General features: G+C 34.7%; 1 long non-coding RNA gene across 1 annotated transcript in view; it reads left to right on the forward strand.

Annotated features, from left to right (window-relative positions):
- Window positions 1-39: 39 nt before the first annotated feature.
- LOC111935954 (uncharacterized) overlaps window positions 40-26,604 on the forward strand; it is a 53,057-nt gene continuing 26,492 nt past the window's right edge. The window contains exons 1-12 of the long non-coding RNA XR_015277186.1: window positions 40-198; window positions 1,105-1,209; window positions 1,317-1,416; window positions 9,698-9,776; window positions 11,658-11,759; window positions 13,919-13,990; window positions 17,525-17,599; window positions 18,336-18,495; window positions 18,861-19,007; window positions 20,037-20,153; window positions 21,620-22,548; window positions 23,467-23,622. This is a non-coding gene — a long non-coding RNA (uncharacterized LOC111935954). The remainder of the gene's footprint in view (window positions 199-1,104; window positions 1,210-1,316; window positions 1,417-9,697; window positions 9,777-11,657; window positions 11,760-13,918; window positions 13,991-17,524; window positions 17,600-18,335; window positions 18,496-18,860; window positions 19,008-20,036; window positions 20,154-21,619; window positions 22,549-23,466; window positions 23,623-26,604) is intronic.

Raw genomic sequence — 26,604 nt, forward strand, 5'->3', positions numbered from 1 at the left:
GTGAATAAATATACAAAAATGCTTTCCATTGACTTTTAGTATCTGCTACAGTTCTCTTCAAATATTTTCCTGGTGTAGTTTAAGCGTCATGTAAGCACAAAGAGAAGGGTTTATCCTGTTGCCTGTGGTCAGTGTTGTGAGACATACTAATTTCAGTTCATATCCAGTGCATTCCCTCTTCCCTAACAGACAGACCAGGTAAGGTTCAAGCCACTTATTTGTAATACTCTGATTGCATTACAAATGGGAGTAAACTTAATTTGGATTTTTTTGTTTTTTGTTTCAATAATCTAATTATTACTTTTGCTTTTGAGTTTGTGTGGAAGACAGAGCACAGCAAAGAAGAAACAATGCTCAATTTATTTTTTATTTCATCTTCCACATATGCTCTCTTTATATCTGTATAGTTCTATTTCTTGAATGAAAATTTTAACTTTAATTTCACATTCAGGATTTTTTTTCTAAAGTTTCAACGAAGTATTTTTTTTTGTTTGTTTTATTCCAATACAATGTTTTCTTATGTGCTTTGGTTAGGCTTATTAGGACATGTAAGAAAAACAAAATGTCACTTATTTTAAAGGTCATGTGCATTCTGCCAACTATGCACATTGCTGGTAAGCCAGGTATCTCCAGGAGAGGGCTTATGAAGGTGGCTTGAAAGTGTCTGGGATTTAAAAGCCACGCAGAGTAGAAACTCATAAAATATATTATTTATGCAGAGAGAGTTCTTTGAGTGTAGAAAAAACGTCTCTGGGGCTCACAAAGAAAGGTAGCAAACTATAAAAAATATTTTTAATTTGCTTAGGATGTAATTCTTCATGTAATATATGCAGTGCCTGCAAAGTGCAGCATCCAACTCTGTAATAGAAGTACCTCAAGCTTGAACTTGAACTTAATTTGGTCCAAAGTAATTTAGCCAAGTTGAACCATACATAAGTCACTCATACATTTTTTTTTAATTTACAGTGTAAAGTTTAAGAATATTTTGCTGTGATAGCAGAGTTGAATGTGTGCAGTAATAGAGGGACTTTTGTGCAAATTAACTTTATATTTATAGCTTACTGACCTTCAACTAACTTTTTTTTTTCCAATTTGCATTCTTAGATTGCTGCAACAGAAAATCACCTTTATAAACAGAAATAATATAATTAACACTTCTGATTAAAAGTTTGTGGAGTCCTAGTAGACACAATGCTGTCAGTTTAAAAGGTGAACAATTGTTAGTTTTCACATTATTTCCCTTGCCCTGAAGTAGTAGTAGTATGCATGTAGCTTTAGTATCACAGGAACTTCTAAAGAAATCTCTCTTGTCCTAGTGCTGGGCTGTTGGACCCTCATGTGACAATGGGACACAAGGCCTTGCTGGAAAACGAGTGTGCATGAGGAATGACTTGACCACATTATGAAGCCTGGGAGGTAAAGAAAGGGAATAAAAAAACCCAAGTGTGATCAAGACCAATAGAATTGCAATATTGAAGCTAATAGGCTTACTTCAGTTTGAGGTTCTTTCTCCTTAAATATACAAATAATAGATTTGTTAATATAAAGTAAAACTACAAATACCTTTCTTTTTAATTTTTTAAAAAATTAACCTTTAATTAGTTTCTTTAGTGTAGATCACATAAATGGGATCAGAACTTCTTCCAAGATGAGGAAACATGAAGATGCTACAAACTGTATTGTAGGAGTTTTCTTCTCTAAAGGAATAGCTACATCTTAGATGAGCATTACACTAAAAGTAATCAGACTAAACTTTAAACTGTGCTAGCATTGAGTTATTTGGATTTTATGAGTGATTGATTATATGCAACAGAGTTGGACTTTGTGATTGATAGTTCACTACTCTTATATGACAAGTCCCATATGATGAAGGCATACATCAAAATGTGACTGTGGTTAAAACATCTGAGTGGTTTTAAATAGCAAGATTTCCCTTTGGTGGAAGATAGGCAGGAAAAGTGTATTTAAATCACCTATTTAAAATTATTTTGAAGTAGATAGCAAATTTTCCTTTACAGTTGGATGCATAGGAATTCAAGAAGTGTTTGGACAATCCTCGCAGGTACATGGTGGAATTGTTGGGGTATCCTGTACAGGGCCAGAACTTGGACTCAATGATCCTTGTGGGTCCCTTCCAACTCAGGATATTCTGTGATCCCATGAAAATACATAATAAGTGGGAATTAAGAAAATGCCATCTTTGTTTGCAGAAGAGCCAAGTGATATAACAAGCTGCTTTTTATTTGAGAATGACCCAATTAGGACATTAAGGCCAGGGTTTCCAAAGATTCATTGGCTTGACCTTCCTGAAAATTTTTGCTTCTTTCCTAAAAGCACACTGTAATTTCTTTGACCTCAGTTTAAAAATTCTGTAGTGCAGAATTCAAAGTCTTTCAGGACTTTGTATAGAATAAGTGTGTTATTAAATGCATTTTAATTAAAAGACAAATTTTATAAACAAGACACTCAAACCAAATGTATTCAGAGCTGAGAATATTACTTCTGTGCAAGCCTATGCAAACCAATACATGCTTGAAACGACTGAGTCAATAATTAGCAGTATTAATGAGATTTTGGTAACCAAATAAACTTCAGACAAGTTAGAGTTCAAGCCTTGTGCAAACAGGTGCAATTGAAGTGGCTTGAATGGATTTGATTATTGATGTTTCTTGGGAAGCTGAAAGAGACTGAGATAAAGCTTTTTGAAAGTCTGCACATAAGGGGCAGTTGCCAGTGTGCTTCCCCACAGAATTTTAAGATGTAAGTTTTACCTCCTGGGGAAAATTTCAATTTGAAATGTTATAAATTTGCCATTGTTGCACTTGCCAATGATGTCACATTTGCAGCATGAAATCTCATAATTTACTGTACATTAGCTAGAACTATTTTGCACATATACAATTAGAAATTATTGAATAAGGTTCAGTTAAACAATCTTCCCCTGAAAAGCTTAATTGGTATTTTATTTTGATAAACAAAACCATTAGGAAGCCATCTGTTTAAAAAATATCTAGGACTTGGAATATAATATTTGTGTCTGCATTACCTGGTATGGCATTTTGACTGTTATATTTGTAATTATGTGAAACCCACACACAGGATATAAAAATATGGGTTTTTATATAGTAACTCCAATAAATATTTGCGATTATTTGTTTGCTGCTATAAATTGTCAGAACATTAATCAGTTGGTCTCCTAACTCACATTTCCCTAAAGAATTGTAATGTTCACAGTCTCCATCACTTTTATAATCCATAATTATTTTTCATAAGTGGAGAAATAATGTTATACACATGGAAAACTGTTAAAAACCTCTTGTTTTGTTACCTTTTACTTAGCAATTTCCCATTTGGTACTTTACTTTGGATGGTATATAAAGCCAATAAGCAGGTGGAAATTGGGTCATAGGAATTTTTCTGGTGCCAAAGACCAACTTAATGGAAATTTTTAAACATAGCTGTATTTCGCAAAGGAGCTTTACTGTTCTCATCTGAATTTGGCATAATGTTCTGTATTATGTATGTTTGAAACAATTGTAAATTAATGCTGAATCCAGTTGGCTCTCATCAGCCCCTGTCAACAGCAAACACATTTCGTACAGATATATGTTCACTGGAAATAGGAAGTCTTTTATTTGAAATGTTACAGCTTTACTTTTACATTTTTATGTTATTTAAATTTCAATATTTTTAATTTAGACAAGAGCTGAAGCTGTAAAATTTGTCTGCTGAAAGCTGTTTATTAGCTTAATGCTTACTTTAAAAAGTATTAAATAAAACCAGTTTTTTGAGTAGGACTGACAGATGAATGGGTGATATTTAATGCTGTACAGAAGTCTTAAATTTCCTGCTATTTTCATACCTGACTGATTGTCCTTAAAGACAGATTTTCTGAAAGTCAGTACATAGCAACTGCTGTTGTACTGTTGATGTGTGCTTTTGGTATACAAAAGTGGTAATTCAGTGAATGATCTTACGTTAACTTTGACATCCTAAAGTTAAGGGCTATTTTTGACATAAGTATGGAGTTTCAAAAGATATCTGAACTTCATATTTCACTCAGCTTTGCTTTTCCATGTTCTTCTCCCTTGAGATTCAAGCCTCCAATTCAAATGTTTTCTCTAGTAGATATTCATACAGGGAAAATAAATTAGAATGCATTCTGTACTATTAAGAGTACTAGTTACAGGTCCTAGCTATTTGAATTATAGAATTATTTATTTTTAATGAAAATGATAGGTGCTTTACATAATCCTTTTTTCTTCAAAAAATATTTCTTTCATATAAAGATTTTATAGAGCATATCCTACACTGAAGTGTGTTCCTTTATATAGCTGAAATATTAAATCAGGTTTATATCTTCTAGAAAAAAAAATTGAAATGCCATAGAGGAAATGTTTCTGGAGAAGTATTTTACTAAGCAACATTTTGCAAGATTTGCCATATAGTTGAAAGATTGGTTTGCTTTTGAAAGTTTGAACAGATGAGCAATTTTTTTAAGGGCATGCAGATCTTTTATTAAACTTGAAATGCCTTTCAAAAGAAAAGACAAACATTTCATAATCTCTGTATCAGAACTTGGTAATGCAAATTCATAATATATGTTAATGATTCCTGCATTAACTTTGATGTCTAATTTTGCATTAAATTTTCTATGAGCTAAGTGACATAATTTTTGCCATACTTTAATTTTTTTTGTGAGTCATAAACCCAAAACAAGCTAGAATGGTTTGGAGTTACTTACAGCAAACTCTGTCAGATTTATTGATATAAAATGTTTCAGGGTTTGTTTGTCATAGCTGTCAGAGTTAGGAGTGAGTTAAATCTGTATCTGGAATTTTAACATGTGAGTCACAGTGAGGTCTTCAATAACAAATGTTTTGACTGGGTGTCCCAGGTGGAAAACAAAATGGCCACTTAGATCTCACTGAAGAACAGTTCTATAGTTCTCTCTTGACCTCACTTTTTTATTAATGTTTTATTGTTTCCTGTATGGAGAGAAAAAACCCAACCAACATTCACACAGCTTCTTTTATGGTCATGATTCACCACTATGGCAATCGCGCAAACCTTGGAAGAACACTGTGTGGGGCTTTGCCAGTGCTTTGAAGTGCAGGCAGCCAGAGCTGTTTGAACATGGTTTGACTTGAATGTTGTGCTAATGTGTAATTTCCAAAGTTCTTGCTTGTGGTTCTCCACCCAGAAAAAAAGAAGACAATCACAATGCACCCTCATACTTTTTTCTATGAACAAATAAGAAATACATAATAATGAAGAGACATTGAAAACTAATTGAAAACTAATAATGCAAATTGCTATCTTACAAATAAATTATTCTTATGAGTAAAGAAGCCAAGAACAGAATTAGTTACCTACAATGTCAAGAAAACAACTCTGAATATTGTCCTGATCCTATTTTTGGTATATCCACAAATGTTTTGAAATTCCAGTTTAGAAGCTTGGGTGTAATTTTACAATATAGGGAAGAATATAGAATTCAATGAGAACAAGTACTTGTCTCAGTTAGGAAACCTTCCTCTGGCATTTGGCTAAAACCATAGGAAGAATAGACAAGTAACAGCTCAAATTTTATAAAAGTTTTTTAATGAAGAGCATCTCTGTAGTGAAGGGCCATTTGTAGGTATGATTGCATGAAAGGTTTCCTAAAATAATCATAATTGTTAACTTTTATTGAAAGTGAAAATTTGACAACTGACCTTCAAATTTCAACTGATGCATATTGAACTGATTCAACTTCTTAGTGAGAAGAAACAGGCTTGTCACAGGCTTCATAATGTCCATCAGCTGGAAATGCATAGGGATTACTTCTTTTCCATTCTTTCTCTTGAAGCCCATACACCTTTAAGCTTTGCTTGATCTAAGTGGAAGGCAGATTTCTCTCTGTTTCAGTATTCAGTCAGATTGTCTTCTATTCCTTGGTAAATGTGAGATTTTGCTGGCTGCTTGCATGTGTGCCCCCTGCCCAAGGATGAGCACTGACAGCTGTGTTGCTACATTCTCTGAAAGGTTAAGCACAGCTTTTCCTTTTGCCCCCCTTTTATGCACTCAGGGTTTGTAGTTCACCTTTTAGAAAGATGTGATGGTTGAAGGAGACAAGCACAGGTGTAAAAATTTCATAAAGTCAATGATTCTTTGTATTAGCTGGCATCTACCATACAGCTGAAAAAACACTGGATATACTGTGTGTACTTCCCTTCCTCAGTTCTAATGTTGTTTTGGGCATATTCTGTGCACTCTGTGCCATCCACTTCTGTGCATAACTTTGCTAAATTATGTTGCATACATGTCTGTGTCACAGTTCTGAAGCCAATTTCCTTCTCATTTGGCTGGCCCTCAGTTAGCAAAGCACACCTCGCTGTTCCTTCTCCATGCACAAGTTTTCTTTCTTTCTATGATTCACAGCATTTCTCAAATGCTTTCGTTTTTAAGGTCTGGTTGTAGCTGTTGATCTTCCTTTCAGTTTTGGGGAAAATCTATAGCTTAAGACCCTGGCATGCAGGAAGAGTTTGGGTGAATTTATTGCCATCTGGCTCAGATACCCCATTGTCCTTTTTTGTTTCCTCTTAACTGGGAGCTGCTAGGGTGGGACACTTTCCACAGCACCATGTCTGAGACATGGATGACTCAGCCCTGACAGCATATGGCTGATTTCACATCCTCTGAGGTATTTAATGATACAGCAGTTTCATAACCACAACCACAATTCCGACTTTGCACACGGATAGATTTCCCATGTCGGCACAGATGCTTTTTCAAAGGTAGTTTCTTAACAGTTCTGAGTATTTTACCTACAAGCTGTACTGGTGGCATTCTCTATTTCATGCAATACTTACCTCACTGCTTCTTATGAGCAGAGTATGTAAGAGGTGTTAGAGTGGAATAATATATGAAAAGTGAGAATTATCACACCACATAACTTCTAAGTAGAAAGGTGATTTACAAAGCCTGCAGCTGCTTTATATAAATCTTAAGATATAACTAGTAATTCTCTGAAAAAAAGAATCTCAGACTGATTATGAATCAGAAACATGAGAAAACCTAATAGACACATAGAAGGCTAGAAGCTTGGAAGCTTCTAGCTATAATTTTGGCCTCAGAAGCTGTGGCTTCAAAAGCCACATTTTTTTTCCTGCTGTTGTTTTAAATAGCATTATCTGTTATTTTTGACTTGCACACAGTAAACGTCCAGGCAGGAACGTTTATATATTCATCATCTTGATCCTGGCTTCATAGTCCTACCTCACTGTTGTACCAGTTCAGGGAAATGAACTGGCAGAAAATAATTCACTTTTTTGTGAGGGTAACATTTTGCTTGCTTCTCTTCTTGAGCTTACTTGGAAAGATGAGCAGGTCCTTCTGACCAGCATCATGTCAGGAGATGCTGGTTTGGGAGGAGGGAATAAGAATGTGTGACCAGAGACAAGGGAAGCCCCTGATGTTAATGCTTAAGGAATTGCATTACATTTACTCCATCATCCCTACTTTCTCTGTCATGTTTAACATTTTCAAATTAAACTGCTTTACTTAGATTTTCCCAGACTATTGGACATATGAACCTATTAGCTAAAACTTATTGTGTTAAAAACTCTAGAAATTGAAAGAGCACTTGAAAGAAAGAAAAAGAAGAAAAATTGAAAGAAAAGGAAGAGTTATTAAGAAGCAATTTTAAGTGTTCTAATTTTATATCAGTGTACATTATATCTTGTGTCTTGTAATGTTAAATATATTTCTTGCTTGTGAAGAATATAACTGAAAGAAATTTTAAGCTTCAGATTCTGCAGAATTTATGTTTTGGCAATCAGTCCAAATGTCTACAAATTCTAAATGAGTACTCCTAGAAGTTATGCTGCTGTAGCCAGTATCCGCATGTGATAGTCTGGGATGTAGTTTGGGTAACTATGAATACCATAGCAATCCTTAAAACAAACAAACAAACACAAAATCCAAAGAAACAACTTTAAAAATCAACATGGTAAATGTCTTCAAAATTTTTTTTAAAGGAAGCTAGGGATGTGTGTTCTATACTGTCCTTATTGAAAAACAAAGATCTGGAAACTTTATTCTTGGAAATTCTGGAATGACCCAAAAGCTTGGAAGTGAGATTTGATGTTGGCAGGAAAGTGATCTGCCTGTTGAGCATGTGCTTTTTGTTATTTCTGTGAAAAATCTACATATTTAACCAAGCTTTAACCCTTTAGGGCAAAACTACTAGTATGATCTCTGCTTGCTAGATTTGAACAGCAAAATCTTTGATAATTTTATTTCAGATTATTTCCATAACCTCTCTCCACACGAAGCATGTGCATACAAGCTCCATTGAGCTGTTGGATATGCTCTGGCCCTTCACAGGTCTCGGTGTGACTGGGCTGCAGATATTCTGGCATAATGAATTGAGAAAGCTTTTAACTGCTGTAGAAGGTAATTCAGCTGAACTCAACTGGCTCAGAAAGGCAGTTACATTTACTGGGGCTTGAGGATAATAAAAAGTTTAAAAGGGGTGACATTTTAAGGCTTATCACAACTTCTCTGAAGTGTTTCACCATGGCTGGAGACCCCAAGTAGGTGAATTGCTTGGTTCCAGAGTTCAACTCATCTGTCAGCTCTGCAGCTCAGCTGTCCCATTCCAGGGCTGCAGAACAAAAGGAATGTTGGCTTTATGGTCATTGCAGGTCATGGGTCTCTGTGTTAAAATTTAACAAATAGCAGCTTCATTTCACTTGCTCAGCACTGAGCTGTAGATTTCCCTTCCCCCCATTTTTTACCCTGAGGAATTAGCATAAAAGGTTACAAACCTAAATTTTGGATGTGTCTGCATGAAAAAAGTAGTGAGTGAAAGGTTGGCCTTATTTAATATTACCAGCAGTTAATGGTTACAATGTGTTTGCAGTTACTCAACCTTTTCACCTGCAGCTAAGAGAGTAAAGAGACATGACAGTTAAAGCTGATGATAAAGGTTTAAAGGATGTGTTCTGTCCAAAGAATTCTGCAGAACTACTGAATTGCAAAAGTTCTGAACTCACATTGTCTTTGTGAGTTAGAGATTTTTCTTTACAGAATCAACTTTCTGTGTTAACCACCTTATATAAGTTACTGGTAGCTGTATAAATGAATTATTTTCAAGGATTTAGCATTAATTCTGCTCTCTGTAATTCCTGTCACTCCTTGTAGTAATTATTAAAAAAGTATGAAGAGTAATAATTTTAATTTTGAAGAAATTGTAAGTGATTTAGGATTTCTCTAAGAATCCTGATGTTTGGAAATAAAAATTAAAATAAATAATTCACTGGGAACATCAATTCAATGTTGACCTTTCTCAAGCCTTTGTCATCCTTAATTAAGATTTTTGGTGACTAATTTTTTATGATTAGTCTGTTTAAATATTGGGCTCCTGACTGCACTATGACTAAGCAGTCTAGATGCTTACATCTAGAGCAGAATAACTGAGAGCAGAAAGAATTCATCATTCATACAAAACCATGCAGTGATAAAAATCTTGAGCAACAATATTCCAATCATTTCATAAGCACACATAAGTGCACATATAAAGCTACATGTGGAGCTTGCAAAGGGGAATCAAGAAGTCACCTCTCACTTTGTGCTGTCGCCAGTGTCTGTCAAAAATTAATGCAAATGATTGTTAGAAATACTGAGTACAAAATCTTTGTTTAACTTGCAGATTACACACAAACGAATATATATGTCAAGTGCACAGAGGAGAGAATAAGGCCCTAAAAATCACTTCCTTTTAACTCCAGGTACTTGTTACTTTATGCTTTCATTTTTATTGACATCAACATAATATTTAAAATTAAATAATCTACATGTAAGCAATTCTTTTATCTTGATTATCTTTTTCTCCTGAGCCAATTGAATCTTTGCAAAACTTGCACAGGGATTCTAGAATTCTCCTTAATATTAGGCTTGTCTGCCAGGAACACTTTCCATTTGTGCTGAAGAGCTTCTCAGTTCCTGTCAGTCTTGGAAAAATCCTATTTTTCTAGTAACTCAAAATATTTTGGATAACTGACTTTCTGATAAGTCAGTTCCATAATTAAACTCCAATGAGTTTGCTGCATTCTTTGCATCTTGTCTAATAGATCCACCCTTTTTTTAAAGCATCTTTTCAGTAACAGTGCATTTCCTGAAAACAGCATGATGATTTATAATTTAAAAATATGAAATTACTATTACATAATGTTACTTTAAAAGAAGTTAATCATTTGTCCTTTATATCAGTTGATCTGTATGGGCTGTCTATTAGAAAATTATAACCAAAGAGACAGAAAATGAAAGGTTTTTTTTCTTTTCTTTTAAAACATTCTAGTTAGTGAGTAATTATTCCATGGTCCTCTTACTCCACAATATAAGTATTCAAACAGCTTGATATATATTCCAATTGGAAACTGAGCAGGTTTTTTGTATGGTAACGGTAGTTTATGGTAGTGAGGAGGACAGTTATATTTTAAATATGCAGAAAATATAAAGCAGAATGTCCCAGTTTAGTGAAAAAAGAAGTACATGGACAATCACATGCATTGCTGCCAAAAGCATGACTTACAAATGAATAAAAATAGTGTAAGTGTTGAATTCCTTTCCTTATGTTTTCCCTTGGAGAATGGGATGTTTTCTTTTTTGCATGAGTGGCAATGCAAGTACGTGAATTAAAAAACCAGAAAACAAACAAACAAAACCAAACCAAAACCAAAAATAACCCCCCCAAAACAACTGCAGTTACTTCATAGAGCAACTTCTGACTCATGGAGACCACAGTCTGAGCTTTGATTGGAAACGTTAGATTTTAACCAGCTGAATTTCATTGAAAACTTGGAGAATGAGAGAAATGTCAGTTACAACATAATTTATCTTGATAACCAGAGAGAGACACTCATCACATTCCCATTGTGCAAATATTTGTGTGACTAGGTTTTCTGGTTCTTTTTTTTGCCTACTCTAAGTTCTTGACAGCTTTGCTGTGTGGCTTTCTAATGTGGATTTCTTCTGGGCTTTTCCTAGAAAGGAATTGAAGAATATGAGAGAAGCACAAAGATATTATTTCTCATCTTTTATTAACAGCTCATTACCTTTACCTGCTGTATTATAAATGCACACTCTGTGAGATAATACAAATAAAGGCACAGCACATACCAGAGGTGTATAAAGAGTTTCAGAAAGCAGAGGTTCTAACCTAGGGGCATTATTTTGTATTTGTGATTTGGGACTATGGAAAAAGAGTTCAAAGTCTTGTTTAAAACTTCTGAAATTATGCAGGATTTTGTGGAGTGTTTAATTGAGATGTTTTTATTTCAAGTTGTTCAAATCTAAAAGCTAGTTAACAGACTTCACAAAGATATGTAATTTTGTCAGTGATCAATTGTATAGAAGAATATATCTTCAATGTCAAAATAAACTAAAAATCATAATGGTTATATTTTAGTTTCGTAAGCCTTTCAGAAAGTGAAAAACAACAAAAAGTGGGTGAATATATATGGTTTTGAATTTATTTTTAAGATATGAAATGAATCTTTGGACAGCTGTGGTATGTCAGGGACTTGAGTGGATAAAGGGGAAATAAGCCAACAGTAACTGAATATTTGTGGGGATTTTAAATATATAAATAACATGTGCCATCTTTGAAGCAATGTTACAGGGTTCATCAGAGATAATCAGGATAGACTGGTGCAGTCATTGGTGTTCTTCCCAGGGGAGTTCATTTCCACACTGCTGTAGTCCATGGCCATGTAAGTGTCCGAGTCCCCTCTGTGAGTGTCAGCTCCTCTTGAGGAACAGCCATCCCAGGAAAGTGCAGTGGGAAGTACACCTCTGTCCCCTAGGTCAGAACTGCTGCTGACACATTCTGGGGCACCTGGCTGGGTTTTTTCTGACTGTATCCAGCTAATGTACCAGAATGTGTACACAGTAGCCTCTTAAATCTAGTGTACTCTCAAGAGACAAGATCCTGTTATAAATTCTCACTAGTAGAGAAAAAATGCGGTGCTAGGAGCACAGTGCTTTTCCTCAAGCTTCTCAGAAAACATTTTGTAATTAATTTTAGCACTGACAGACCAACAAACAGATTATTCAAATTTGTTTTACCAAGAAGCTAGGCAGGAAAGGCAGTCAGTGCCACAAATTACCTTCTTATCAGATTCAGGTTTGCTATCCCACTTAGCTGTTCCAAATTCTACATTGACAAATTCCATTTTAGCAACCTGGAATTTGTCTCCCTTACTTCTGAAGCCAGATGAGTGGGACATATCTGTATATTTTTAGTTACCACAGAAATCTTTTACAGAAATCTTTATAATTGTTTTATAATTTCCTTTCTATTGAATCCCTTCTTTTAGGAAATTTTATTAATTTTTTTGAGGGAGTGGGAGGGAATATTTTTTAAATTCCTACTAATATAATTGTATCAAATGTAATATACTTTCATCATCATCACCGTCATCATCATAATTAAGTATTAGAGAGTATAGAGAGGCATTGGCAAAAACAGATTGAAAAACTGGAAGATTAAAATTACATGAGTCCTACTTATTATTTACAGTCACCTTGATGTTATCAGAGATTCTCAATACAGAAATTGTAGCAGGAGTTGATGTTTGCAGGACATGTAGTACCTTCCATCGTATATATTCCTTATAATAAAATTCCAGGATATTATGATGAACCAAAAGGGGAAAAGAAGAAAAGAAAAATGTGCTCTTGTCTGGATTTTTTTTGTTGTAGGTTTTGAAGGTTTTTTAATGAAAAGGTGGAATTTTCCTTTTAAAAAGTACAATAATAATTATAAAATAGCAGACTTGTTGGGGCGAACACATTGAAGTCATTCAGAAAAATAACTGCATGACATCATGGGAGAAAGATAGAACCAAAAAAGGATAAGTGTTGCAGGCCAAATAGCTTCTATTCATTCCCAAAGAATTTGTCCTACTCGCACAAGAATTGGGAGAAGAAAGAAATAAAATCTTCATCCTTGGAAGCTCAAAAAACACAAATATGTTGTCCCAGATAGAAAATGTAAAAAGAGTTTTAAAAAATAAAGCTGTGACTCTAATCAGGAATGCTTACTGAGAAATACTGACTTGCTGCTTGAAAAAACAGTTCAAGTTACTCCCAGTAATCCAAAGAACTCCTGGAGCAGTTGTGAATCACTACATGCTTTTATTATCTTACATTTCCAGCAAACTCGTATTTGCATATTAAAGGATGATTTTTGACACATTTTTCTATCTTGATCGCTCAAAGCAGCAGGGAGTTTTACACCTTTATGAATTTAGCAAGGTGATTCCCAGACACTTGCTTGGCACTAGGAAATGTCAGAAACATGAGCTGCTCCACAAGCTGATCTGTGCCCTGTAGCTTATCCTGTTCTTAGGCAAATAATTGTGTTGTCTAAATCAACCCACAAGGTTCAGGAGGAAATGAAATATTTGTGTTCAGAAGACGTCCAGGACTGAAGTACTACATAATCTCATAATTATGCCCCTTGACATATCCAGGCTGCTTTGAAATAAATGCTGTGCTAAATACCATAAAGTAACTCTTGCTCTTCTGCCACAAGCCTGTTTATCTTCCCTGTTTACCTGTCCTTTTTGTGGCTTCCTGCACTTCAAGGGCATCTGTCTCTGAACAGGTAGACCTGCTCCCTGCCTCTTTATTGCCTCTACATTGTCTAATGGTGGTCAGTTGCCATTACTGTTCCTTCCCTCCTGTTTGCAATTTTCACATCATGTAGTTCAATCCATTATCTTAATAGAAATCTTATTTGTCCTTGAATGTGTGCAATATGCTTAAAAATGAGTATATTATCAAATTAACATATAAAAGTCCTTGAAATTGATGTTGTTAAGCTCATGCACTGTGTTAGTCACAGCTTTCTCCTTTTATTAAACAGTGAAGGAACTGCACTTGTTGAGAGGAAAATAGAACAGCAAAAAAAGTGTCAGAAGTTTACAAAAGCAGGAAGGTAATATCAAGAGGGAAGTGGCTGTGTTGTCTGAAAGCTGAAAAGGAACTTGTTTAATTAGATACAGCTGGATAAGGTTAGCATAGTTTGGTACCTTTTAGTGTGCATATATAAGTAATCACAATTGTTTTCTTGAATTGTACTGGAGCCACCTTCAGAAGGTGGTGCATCTTAAAATAGCATTATTATCATGCAGGTGTGTCATTTCCAGAAATAACACCTAAGGCTTCAGAGATATATTGGTACTTAAAAGCAGATTTGCTGGCTTCCTGGCATATAGTTTTTGATAAAATTTATTGATAAAATAATGACATAGAGTATTTGAGACACTCTTAGCTTTGTGATTTAAAGTCAAACAACAGTAGCCCTGAAGTGCCAAAGCACTAGAAAGAAAGTGCTATTCTTAGAGGAATTTAGATCAGAAAATTGCTCTTTAAGACCATGCAGAGTTTGAAGGCAGCAGACCAGACTAAGAACGTGGCTGTAATGATGAACAGTGCCATTTGAATGTTTCTAAACTTATGGGCACAAGCTTTACACTGTGAAAACATGGTATTACTGTTACCAATAATTTTGGTTGCATTTATTTATATGTATGTGTGGATTTAAAACCACAGTTGTACTGTGGCATGTGAGTATATTAGCTACTTCATATGTATCTTCCTAATGAAAAAGTTTTCATGTTAAGGTTAAGGAACATTTCTCACTTGTGATGAACGTAAGTCTAAACTTCTCAGCAATTTTTTTGATAAATCAAGATACATCTTTTATGTGACTTGTGGAGGGAGGTGAAACAACATTAACTTATATACATTCAAGATGAAAGCTGCATTTAGCTACAAATTTAGAGAGCAAGCGTTAGTTTAAAAAAATTTTTTTTTGCTGTTATGCTTACAAAAAAATTCCATAGTAGCAATGTTGTTGCTGTGATAGTCTTCAGTGCTGCATGATTTGCTACACCATACAAATTGGCCTCCTGCCTGTAGGCTTACATTTGGTTTGCAGCTGTCTGTAGTTCTGCAGGATTGGTTCTAGGGAATCGCCAATTAAAAAACACCAAAAGCCAGCATTCATTTCAGAGCTGTGAGTTGTGCGTATTCAAACATCCATTTCTGATGGACCAGTTCCCGGTAATTTCTGTGAGCTGATTGTTCTCATTCTTGCTCAATTTAGAGATTAAGTTTGTATCTCTTTTGTAACAATGTTCTCACTCCACCTTTTTACATATTGGCTTTTTAGTCTCAGTTACTCTAGAATTCCTGAAGAGTCACTTCCCAGGGAATGGCAACTGGTTTTTTCCTGTAAATAAGCAGTCACTTCTGGAGGGCTGCTTTTCTGTTTTCCATATTTCACCAGACTGTACAGACAGTGCAGATTTAAATGAACAATTTTATTGGCATATCAACTAAAAAATCAGTTCCCCGGAACCATGATTGTAATAGTCCTGCTACTTCTGCCTTGTTTTCTTACAATGATAGAAATCACTGAGAAAGTCTTCCAGTTAGTACTTTATGCTGGCAGAGTCCTCTTTAGAAGGCCTGTGTGAAATATACATATGTGATAGGAACTAAAAAAGGAAAGACCTTTTATTTTGCACTGTCCAGAAAGAATTCCACATCCTTGTTTCACTCTAAATTCACTCTAAAATGTAATTGAACAAGCCTGCAGATTTACTTAGTAAATTGTCATCTAAATCCATTGAACAAAAAAGTGTTTACTGTAATAGTCCAGAAATCTTTATAAATGTAATAGTTAATCTCTTACAATTCAGGCCCAACAAAAATGTGTGCCACTATTATTTTCTCATAATTGAAGTCTATTCATCTTTCTAAATAGATGAAATTAATTTGTCATATTTATCAGGAAATCTAGGGAGAAAAACACAGCTTTCTCTCTGAATCTTTAGTAAGAATAAGAGAGTGTAGGTGGAGCATAAAAAAAGGTTTTTATTTCACATAGGTACAAAGAAACACCACCCACAAAGGTAATCAAGGTCTATATTAAGGAATAGCTTTCAAAAACTTATGGTTCAGATTATTTCATTTGCCAGCACTTCAGAACCTGATTCCCAAAATGAGAAAATGATACATGGAGAATAAATAGAACATTCGGTGTTTCAGTTTTTGGCATTATCAGTACATTTTAGATGGCATGTACTGGGAAAACTCAGAGCACAGCATTGGAATTTGGATTAAATTATGTGTTTTATTTCTTCCAACAGAGATAAATTAAAACAAATCCTGTGTGAGCTGGTTTGAGTTCAGCATTTTGCAATCAGTACAGTTAAGTAAGCAACTGAACTAACCTATACAGTATGTGTCAAATCTTTTCTTAGAAACTAATGCTTTTGAGTACATAAAAAGCAGTTCTTACTGTTATATTCCAAATGGTGCAAGTGGTGATATATAAAATAAACATCCACAGAGAAAAAACACTTCTAGTTTTTATAGTTTGTAGATTGATGTTAAAAAGAAATCCAAAACTCCCTGCAAATTAATTTTATCCCATAAGACCAGTAAAACAATAGCAAGTATACAATCTGCCTCACAAAAAGATGATTTAATGTATTTGTGTCTCTAAAAGAGCTTGGTGTGGCCTTCAATCTCAAAGACAATTTCATCTGCTGCAAAGGTTGACTGAATTATCAAAACATGTCATAAATAAAAAGTTCAAGGTGTTATTTCTTTTATTTCTTAAAGCTATGTGCAACTGTAAAGGTTTTGCTTATATACATTGGAATAGAAAGAAGAGCTTTCACGTGACAAGTATAAAAATAAAAAATTGTAGAATAAACTAGGAAAAATAATTTGCTGTCATCCAGAAGATAAGCAGAAAGTAACAGGATGGATTTGTGAACAACAAACCAAGTTAATCAAGTTTGATTTCCCTCTACGACAGGGTAGCAGCTCTTGTGAACGAGGGATAGGCTGTTGTACATTTTAATTTTAATAACCCTTTTGAAAAATGTCTCAAATAACATTCTAATAAACCATCTAGGGAAATGCAATCTAGGTCATACATTGGCAACATTAAAGGCTGTATGCCAGATTGAATTTCCCTTTCCAAATGCTGTGATTAAGAACCTTGTGCAAGTTGTGAGATGTCACATCTCACACATGATGCTTTGTGTGGGTAATGTTGTCTCTGTAAAGACGGTGGCTTCTCACATGTATCCCTGTGAGTGTGTAGGGAGCCCTGCTGCTAGGGCAGGCTCCAGGACAGAGACACAACTGGGTCTCTGTGAGGGTGAGAGCACTGTAACAAGCATAGACTCCCAGAAGCTGAACTTTGTCTGCTAGACAGCTTTGTTAGCTCTCCTGATGGCAACTGGAAAGGCTGCTGAAAACCCAATATTTACAGAATGTTGTTTCCTTTGAACAGGTGCAATATAACTGTGCATCCATCTTCTGGTCTTTCTTGCAGCAAGTCAAATTAGATGGATACATTTCTGTGTTACTTCTGCTGTGCATTTAGTAGTGGTTGAAAAGTACTCATATTATCAACTGTTAAAATTTCTTGTTTCTTGATCTGTAGCAAGTGAAGTTGCTCAGCAGTGAAAATGTGAAGAGACGTATTTGGAATCAATGCTGACAGCTTGAGAAGTAACAGGTGATAATGAGTCAGCACCAACAGCTAGCTGTTCATTCTCCTCTAAACTGTCCAAAGCTTGGCTTAGAGGTACAAGAATTAATTAGCTGATGTCAGGATTAGAAGCAATGATCAGTAATGGACCACCTGGGCCTATTCATGTCCACTGAAGTCAGTGCATAGTGCTGATATCAGCAAGAGAGCAGGACTGATGCAAGCCAGGAAACTGAGTGACCTGGCTCTGCTTCTGAATTTTGTTTTGGAGGTAGATTAGTAGCAGAGTTTTTTGTCTGGTGAATGACTCTGATCTGTTCCTCATCAACTAAACAAACCAAGTCAGAATGAAAACAAAGCAACTCTCCTGCAAATGAAGCAGAATGTGGGTGCCAGCTATGCCCAGCTCTTGCTTCAGAGTGAACCTGTCAGCCTGCATGTTCAGACAGTTTGCTATTGGTGTATGTGGGGAAGAGGACTGGGAACTGTTTCAGAAGCAAGGGGTTTCCAACACTTTTATTTGGTGATCCAGACATTTCTTGATCCAATAAAGATGTGATCCTGTGCAATCTGCTCTAGGTGGATCTGCTTCAGCAGGGGTATTGGACTGCACGATGTCCAGAGGTCCCATTCCAATCCCAGGTGTTTGGTGCTTCTGTGTGACAAATGTCTGAGAGGGCCACTGTCCTGCCTAGCATAGCTAGCACAGAGCAAAGAATGACTCAGCTAGGAAAAGCCAACATTTATTTCATTATCTCATCAGGTATAAAAGCATGAGGAATGCAGAAAAGCCATGCAAAGTACAATAAAGCTTTACCAGAAGATCCCAGAGGACCATAGTAGAGGTGAAGAGAATACAATCAGCCTTTATGAAATCTTGGTTAACCAACTGAACAAGATAAAATGTGTCAACAAGTATACTGGTATGATCTGGTTTATTGACATACTTGTATACAAATATCTTGAATAGCATGGGTAATTTCAATAACTTAAATATTAAAAATCCTAGCAAGAAACTGCTACAAGACACTACAATTAATAAATCACATTTTAAAATATAGATAAAACAGCAGAAGTCAGCAAGACTGCTGTTTTAACAGGACATTAAAGGATAACTAATAAAAGTTTTGCCCTGCATGTGAGTATTTTGAATGATGCAAATTACAGTTCTGTGCTTCCCTCCAAAGGTCTGTACACAGTATGATTTCTCTTTCCAAATGTTATTTATTTTCTTCAAAGAATGTGTGTACAAGTTTAAACCAAGCTTGCTCTTCTACCTAATTTTTAGAGAAGAACCACCTTTCTATTGGTGTATCATAAGAATGAAGCTCCCTCCCCCTTCACAGAAGATGGCACAATTCAGAAGAAGTTGTTTCAGAACATACTCAGTTTAATTACAGGATCAGTGAACACAGCAACATTTTCTTGGCAACAGGTAGAAAAGCTGGCAGTTACTCATTTTCTCTGGAGCAGTTTCTTGGCATTACATTGCTGCATTAGAAACTTGGATTTAATTTCTCACTTTGTTTTTCTGTTCCTTGCTTCATTTCTTCTTTATCAGTTTTCTTCTAGTGGTACATAAAAATAACATGCTGCATTCTTTGTTATGAAGAAAAAATTAACTCATTTGCTTTTAAATCATAAGCAGTAAGGTAATGTGGTAAGAATCCTATGCATATACATATGCATTATCTGATAAAAAATAAGGTAGATAAATGAAGATCATGAAGAAGAGATAAGTGTTGAATGTTAAATTGATGCAGTTGCCATTGCTGAACTTATATATTAAAATATATTACATGCATGAGAAAAAAATCAAGTTTATAATGTAAATCTACTGGTAAATCAAGCAAGAGAAAACCTATAGGGCAGAAAGAACAGCCACCAGGAGTCCTTGTGACTTATTGTTGAGTTTAATTGATGTAGCCTTACTACCCTACTGCCCCATGAAGTTCATATCTATTGATCACTGCATATATGAAGTTGAATTTAATACTTGGAAATAGATATTGTATCTTATGAGCAGTACTTTTTTAGAGAAAGTCTATTCTTCTCCCTCCCTTGTCCTTTTGAGAGATTAAACAAAACAAATAAGAGAAGCAACTACTGACTGAAAAGAAAGATGGTGTAAGCCCTGAATAGCTTTACTTTTCAATACTTTAATATAGGCATACACAGAATGTGAAGAATTGATCAACAATCTGCACTGGATCAATGATGGAGCTCTCTGGGCAAAGATGAGCCACAAAGAATGACACAATTATTAGTAATTGATAGAAGTTTTAGGAAATCATTTATATACCTGTCTAGCATTCAAAACCATCTCACATTTTCCTGTATGCTTACCTTTATTTTTTTCATTGTTGCTTTTAAAGCTATCTCAAAATAGTTTTATTAATAATTTGCTCTTTATATATAAAAAGTATCTTTGCTTAGATACATCATTATTTTTCTATTTGTACAGCATATGGAAGATAGAAACAGATTCTTCTTAGGATGCCTGTACTCTGGCCTTATAATTTTATTTCATTTTTGTAACTCTAGACAAGCTCATTTCATTCAAAGGAAAAAACCAGCATTGGTAAGGTTTCTTTTCTGTTGTCCTTTACGATTACTTAATGCCATTGTAGAACAGTAATTGAATGTGGCTCCTGTTACTGATCTGCATCATGTACATTGTCACATCTCCAAGCAGTTTCTGGTTCTGCAGTTTCTAGGACTGGAAGGAGTACCAAGAAAGGTAATTTTTTCAATTTTTTTTTTTTTTTTTTTTTTTTTTTTTTTAATCTTAGGAAGTAATTTTGCCCTAGTGCCAAAGTAAAATATTTAAATTCCTATTTTGAGGTCTGAAAATCAGAAAGTAGGGCAGTACTTTATTAGATTAAGATGTTATGCTGTGTTTTGTTGAAAGCATGGCTTTAGAGTTGGTTTTTATTTTTTTAATATGAATTGAGAAACAGTTTCTGCACATTTTTTACCCTTCCATAAAAGAAAACCCAAAATATTTTCAGAGGTAGTGAGAAACAGGACAAAAAGAGTTAACAATGAAATAGTACATCTTCTGGAGAACTTTAAACTTCTCCTCTAAACACTCAGCAAAACGGAAGTGTAAAATTTTAATTTAAATTTTTGCATGATGCTATGAAGTGTTTATAAAACTTTGCAGTGTTTTTCACGAAGTCTGGAAAAAATACAGTAACATTTTTTACCAGAAGTGTTGATTATCTGTGTAGCTCTTGCTTAAGTGGCTTGAGCTTATCTGTAACAAATACTGTTTTTTTAAGACAGGGATAGCATAGATCTCTACCCACAGATGCTGGATTTTCTGCCTGTTTTCTGTATACTGTATTCTGTCAGGAAAACAGTTACTAGAACAAGAGAATGTTTCTTTTTCTGCAGAGACACCTTCATTCTGGAGTAAGACTCTGTTTATTCTATTATAGACATAGCAAACGTTAAATTCAATGCTCAGTACCCTGTGTCTTCAAATAGTTTATTGAATCAGGCTGGTATTACTTAGAGTCATTTCCTGAACCTGGGTGCTAAATTATGCAAGTCCTTGGAAGCAAGACTCATGTTTAGCTAGTCACTTGGTCAAGTATATCACTGAATTATGCCTCAAAAAAGGGCTGTACTGAACCTTTATATTTTTGTGCATTTAAAAAATTTGTAAATATCTATGTACAGTATCTGAATTTGATTTCAAAGGATTTGTTTGGAAAACATAAACTGGAATGTTATTCCACTGGTTTTAGTTCTTTTTCAGAACTCATTTGAGTGCTTAAAGAAGAATTTTCTATTTAATGCTACTTTTAGTAGTACTATTCTCAAATTTCAGTACTCCTCTCAAGTGTTCTTTCTTTGGAAAGAATATTAAAGATGGATTTTCTCTTTTCATCTTGTTTCTTCTTTTCCTCTTGACTGCATTCTTACACAGTTTATATAATGATAAATATGAGAGAAACGCCTGCTGATTTTGACTCACTTTGGATGATAAATATGAGAGTAACCACTAATGATTTTGACTCATTTCTGATTTCCTTTCAGGGCTTTCTCCTTTTATTTTCAGGTTTAATCAGTGCTATTGTAAAAATATTTACTGTCTTCACAGAAGTTCCCAAAGGATTTATGAGTATGACTTGGGTGTATCCTGTTATTCATACATATATAATTGATCCACCTATACATGTTGTTAATTAACTGCCAGCTAAGTACAAATCTCCTTTTTTTTTTTTTCCAAATATAAAATACACTTTTTTCCTGTCATGCTGTGCTACACTTAAAACAGTGTTTGAGGAATTTACCCAGTCTTTATTTAGATATGCTCATCTTGGTAAAAGATGAAAAAATACTTATTTTTGGTAGCTAAACCAATTAGGCTTTTAATTGTTCTACTTTTACTAGACTTAGTATCTGAATTTGGTGCAAGAATATAATTTTTTTCATGAGGTGCCCAGGATTGTCACATTACCAGATTGAAAGTACTTCGAAGTCCAGACTGATTTCAACAATTCTCTGTACTCTGAATCTAGAGTGAATATTCTGTTTCCACTTTCAAATGTTAAGAAATAGTTTATTTTTTCTTTTAAAAGTCTTCATCTTATTTATTTCTAACAAAATACTTATTTAATAACATGGTATTTACTATGACTTCTCAATAGTGTGTGTACTTCTGCAACTTTTACAGAAGCTGTAAGTCATTTATTTGCAGCATAAGGGCTTAGTATTAGTCTGGTTATCTTACAATTTTTTGATAATTAATGTGAATTTTCTGAACTGAAATTGTGGTCATGTATAGCTTACTTTTGACCTGTTCTAGTGTAGAAATCAACCAATTTGTCACATCGTTAATTTTCTGTTCAATTTATATTTTTCATAATCCTTTTCAGATGTTGTTTTCTTTTAACTGAGTTGTATTATTGCCATTTACAATATCAACCCACATAAGAGTGAGGAATAGAGGACAGAAAGGAAAAGTAAGAATAAACAATTTATAGTCTCAATAATTCTTAATTAGCTGCTGCTTTGGATCCTTTAAACGTGGTGATAATTAATGTGGAAAGCTCTGGAAGCCTTCATAAGCTAGCTTGATCATCTGAAGAATGCCGGTACTTATTAGGGAAAGTTCATGATTCATTCGCAAGGATTAAGCCAAGAGAATCTTGTGACCTAAGCAGCCTGGCTTTCCAGTGGTAAAAATGGGATTTTCTTATCTTACAAAAAGTCATAATTGTGACAGACAGCAGGGATGGGAGCAGACAGGATGGTTTGGTTTAGGAGCGAGCAATAGGCAGGCTGTAGGGAAATCGTTGTTTTGGCACGTTGCTGGTACCATGTAGAGATACAAAGTTAAACTGCAGCATACAGTGTTCCACAGGGATGAATCAGAACATTCCTGAGAAATGGTAGTGAGGAGAATTGTAACATGAAATGTGAGGGGGTTTTATGTTCAACGTCTGACTTACCCTTAAGAAATTTGTAGTCATTTGTCTGATTGTTCTTCCCTGGGTTCTAAGTGCTTAAACCCAAACACACCAACATTTGTCACAGTGTGGTAGGTGGACAATTCTGGATGTAAGATTTGGAGGGATGACATGAAATCTAATCCTTCTAGTAGTAAATATTGACTTGGAAGAGTCAGCCAGCTTCAATACTTCAATTTCCACAACTGAGTTAATAATTTAACTACTGATCTGTATGTTTAGAGCCTTGGAAAAAAAAAAAAGGCCTTTGAAATATTAACAATAAGGGATGCACAGTATAAGTGAGCATTGCAAACCAACTCCCTAAGACAGTCACATAAATACACTATCCTTTTGCAGAGCTCATTGACATAAACAATCTTGGTTATATTTAGATGCCTCACCACCTCTATTCTTCTCTCCTTTTTTTAGTGCTCCATCTCACTGCATTTGACAAATTGAAGGGGAAAATGAAAGTCACTTTTTTAACTGGAATCTGCAGTCACAAGCACGATGAAAGTAAAACACATATTGCCTTCATTTCTTTTTAAGAATGGATGAATATCAGCAGGCAAAAATATAATCACTGTAAGTAACTGAAGATGCTCTTGGCTTCTTTAAAAACCATGCTGATAAATTTATTACCCTTCCCAATACTGAGATTTCTGGTAGGCATTTGAGAATTTCAGTGGTATCTTTTTTTGGGAACTGCAGAAGTGGGGTCACAGCAAACTCTTTTCTGTGCAATCTTGTATCATACAAAGCAGTTATAAGGAACAATGATGTAAGAGACATACGCAGAGAGGCCACTCACTTTAATATTACATCAGGGGGTTGGTTTGAGCTCTGTGGAGGAAATATATTCAAAGCTTCATGCAAAGAGTTGATTTGTAGGAAAGATTTCCCATCATTACACTCCTGTGCTTAGTCACAACATCTCACATTTACATGTATTCACACCTTCCTTTGCCATCCTGTTGAATTGTGGTTAAAATAAAAAAGTCATACAATGAAAAATATAATCCATAGCAGTACATACAACAAATTCCATTACTATTATAAATTATATCTTTGGTACTATTAGCTAGAGATGTTTTATTTACTAGCATCCATTCCTATAATCAGTGTATGTGCAAGAAGGTATCTGCCCCAGAAAAAAGTGGCCCCTACAAGGTTTTATAATCTTTCAAAAATCTGCACAGTTTGTATTAGAAAAAGTATTTAATTCATGTTTTATTCCAAAGTTATATTTATTGTGAATATCTAAATATACAGAATATACATAATCCTGACATTGTATGGACACGAATTACCTCACTTTTCAACACAGCTTTAAATAACTTTTTATTTAAATAAATAAAATAATAGAATACTTTTCCCATAAGAAAAGAATGAGCAAAATGAGGATTATGACAAAATTTATATATTTTAATTTTCCCAAAAGCATTGTAAAACAATAGCAAAATGTACTTTATTCATTTTCTGTTGAATAAAAAGAATAAAAATTCTTCAGCTCTGCATGGCATTGTATCCAGGCAGTCCTGTTCCTCTATGGAGTTCTATCACTGAATTATGTTCAATGAAGATTACAGGGCTTCTTGCAAAAGCACAGTTTGCACAGGGAAGAATAACACATTTATATATCATAAATAAATACTACTTCTACAATGTTATACAGGTTTAGGATTTAGATTTTGGAGCCAAAACCACCACTATACTTATTGTCTGCTTCTTTATGAGTATTGCCACTATCCATAACTCAAAATTATAAAGGATTTTTTCATAATTGGAAATGGGCTGAGCAATTTTACAAATACCCGGAAAACAGAGATTATTGTAAAACTAATGCTGCATTTTGCGCAGTTTTGCTTTGCAGAATTTATTTTGACAACCTTTAAAAATTTGATATAAGTAACTGAAACTCAGTCTTTATCAACGTTTTTGGAATGTGATGTATAGACTGTAAATTCCACCAGTTCCCTTAAATTCCACAAACAGAGTGGGGTTCCCTACAGAGAGTTCTGGACCAGGCTTGTATCAGAGAACAGCTATTTTCTAAACCTTTTGTAACTATAAGTAACTTGGGCATTTTTGTTAACGGTAGTTGATTTGAATAATCTCATTGTAATTTGCCTTAATTAGGAGATCCCCATTTTTCCCTGCTATAAGGCATTTTAGATATCAAACCAATCCAGGCTTACAAAGCTCTGACAATTAGGCTGAAATGCATTTTTCAAATGGAGCATATTTCAATACTAAATCAAACCTTCCCACAAACACAACAGATAGTAGGAACACTAATAACACATCCATAAGTCTTTCATTAAAAGCTGACATAGATAGAACAATGATAACTAAAGCCATGTGGTTATTTAAAAATATTTCTATTTTCAGAGTATAAATATTTTTTGCAGTGAAATTATAGTCAGTTCTCTCAGAAAATTGTTGTAAAGCTGATTTTCTTGTAAAAGTGAGAGATTTCTGCAGTATTTATATATTCCTATGCATGATAAATGGTGTCAGTGCTGTCTTTTTTATTAGCATGTCTTTCCTACAGTATTTATGACATTAGAGAATTAATAGTATTGGCTGCAGTCAAGCTGAGTGCAGAGAGCACCATGAAGGCTTGTCCTATGTATTTTAACTAAACTATTTCATTTTAGGACAGTCTCTTAGGCTAACAATGGAGCCTGCCTTTTCCAGTAAATCCTTTAAAGTTTTTCCATTACAATTTGTCCATGCCGGTAAAGACTTGAGGAATTCTGATGGAATTGTGTATGTATAATATATACTTCTTTGTTTTGGTGAATAAGTGGTTATCACAGTTAATTCAAGCTAGGGAACGTTTTGCCAGAAAACTTCAATCCAAGAATTTAAAGACCTTACAGCAAACTGTACTACATTGTTCTCTGTCACTAACCCCTAGTGATTCATGTAGGTGATTGTTTAAGGTGGCTGAACTGAAAATGTGCTTTTTATATTATTCATTCTATCATTTGCTTATGGATAAACTTTATGCTACAGGTATAAAACCATTCTAAGATAGGGAGTAACAGGTTTATTAATAATGGGTGTGTATGAAGAGTGTAAATATTGAGCAAAAATGTATATTTGTATTATTGAAACATGGAATCAGTTATTTGTTGTGCAAAGTGTGAAATAACACCACAATAAATCACAAGCAATACTTCTGAACCTAAGTTTTAAGGACAAAATGAAGTTTTCCTGGATGATTTCTGGATTATCCTAGTCATTTGACAGTGCTCTGCAGCTCAAAGCAAGTACCTGAGATGCGTCTCTGGGATTACATCACAACAGCTTTTTATTTGGTCCAACTACCGAAATAATGAAAAAATAATTTTCCAGCTATCAGGCAACATGCCTTTTTATAAGAAAGTCAAGCAATCTCCTTCTTGCCTGAGGTCACACCCCAGCCCAGGCAGTGTTTTGTATGAAGTACAGATACACAGCCGTGGGATGCTGCCCTCACACACACAATTTCTCATTACAGTGGCAACTCCTGCTGCAGCAGAGGAGCCAGTTTAAATGTGCAATTAAGCATAGGATTTA

This window comes from Cyanistes caeruleus, chromosome 17 (genome assembly GCF_971803275.1).
Source record: "Cyanistes caeruleus chromosome 17, bCyaCae1.hap1.1, whole genome shotgun sequence".
In the NCBI taxonomy this organism is placed as follows: domain Eukaryota; kingdom Metazoa; phylum Chordata; class Aves; order Passeriformes; family Paridae; genus Cyanistes; species Cyanistes caeruleus.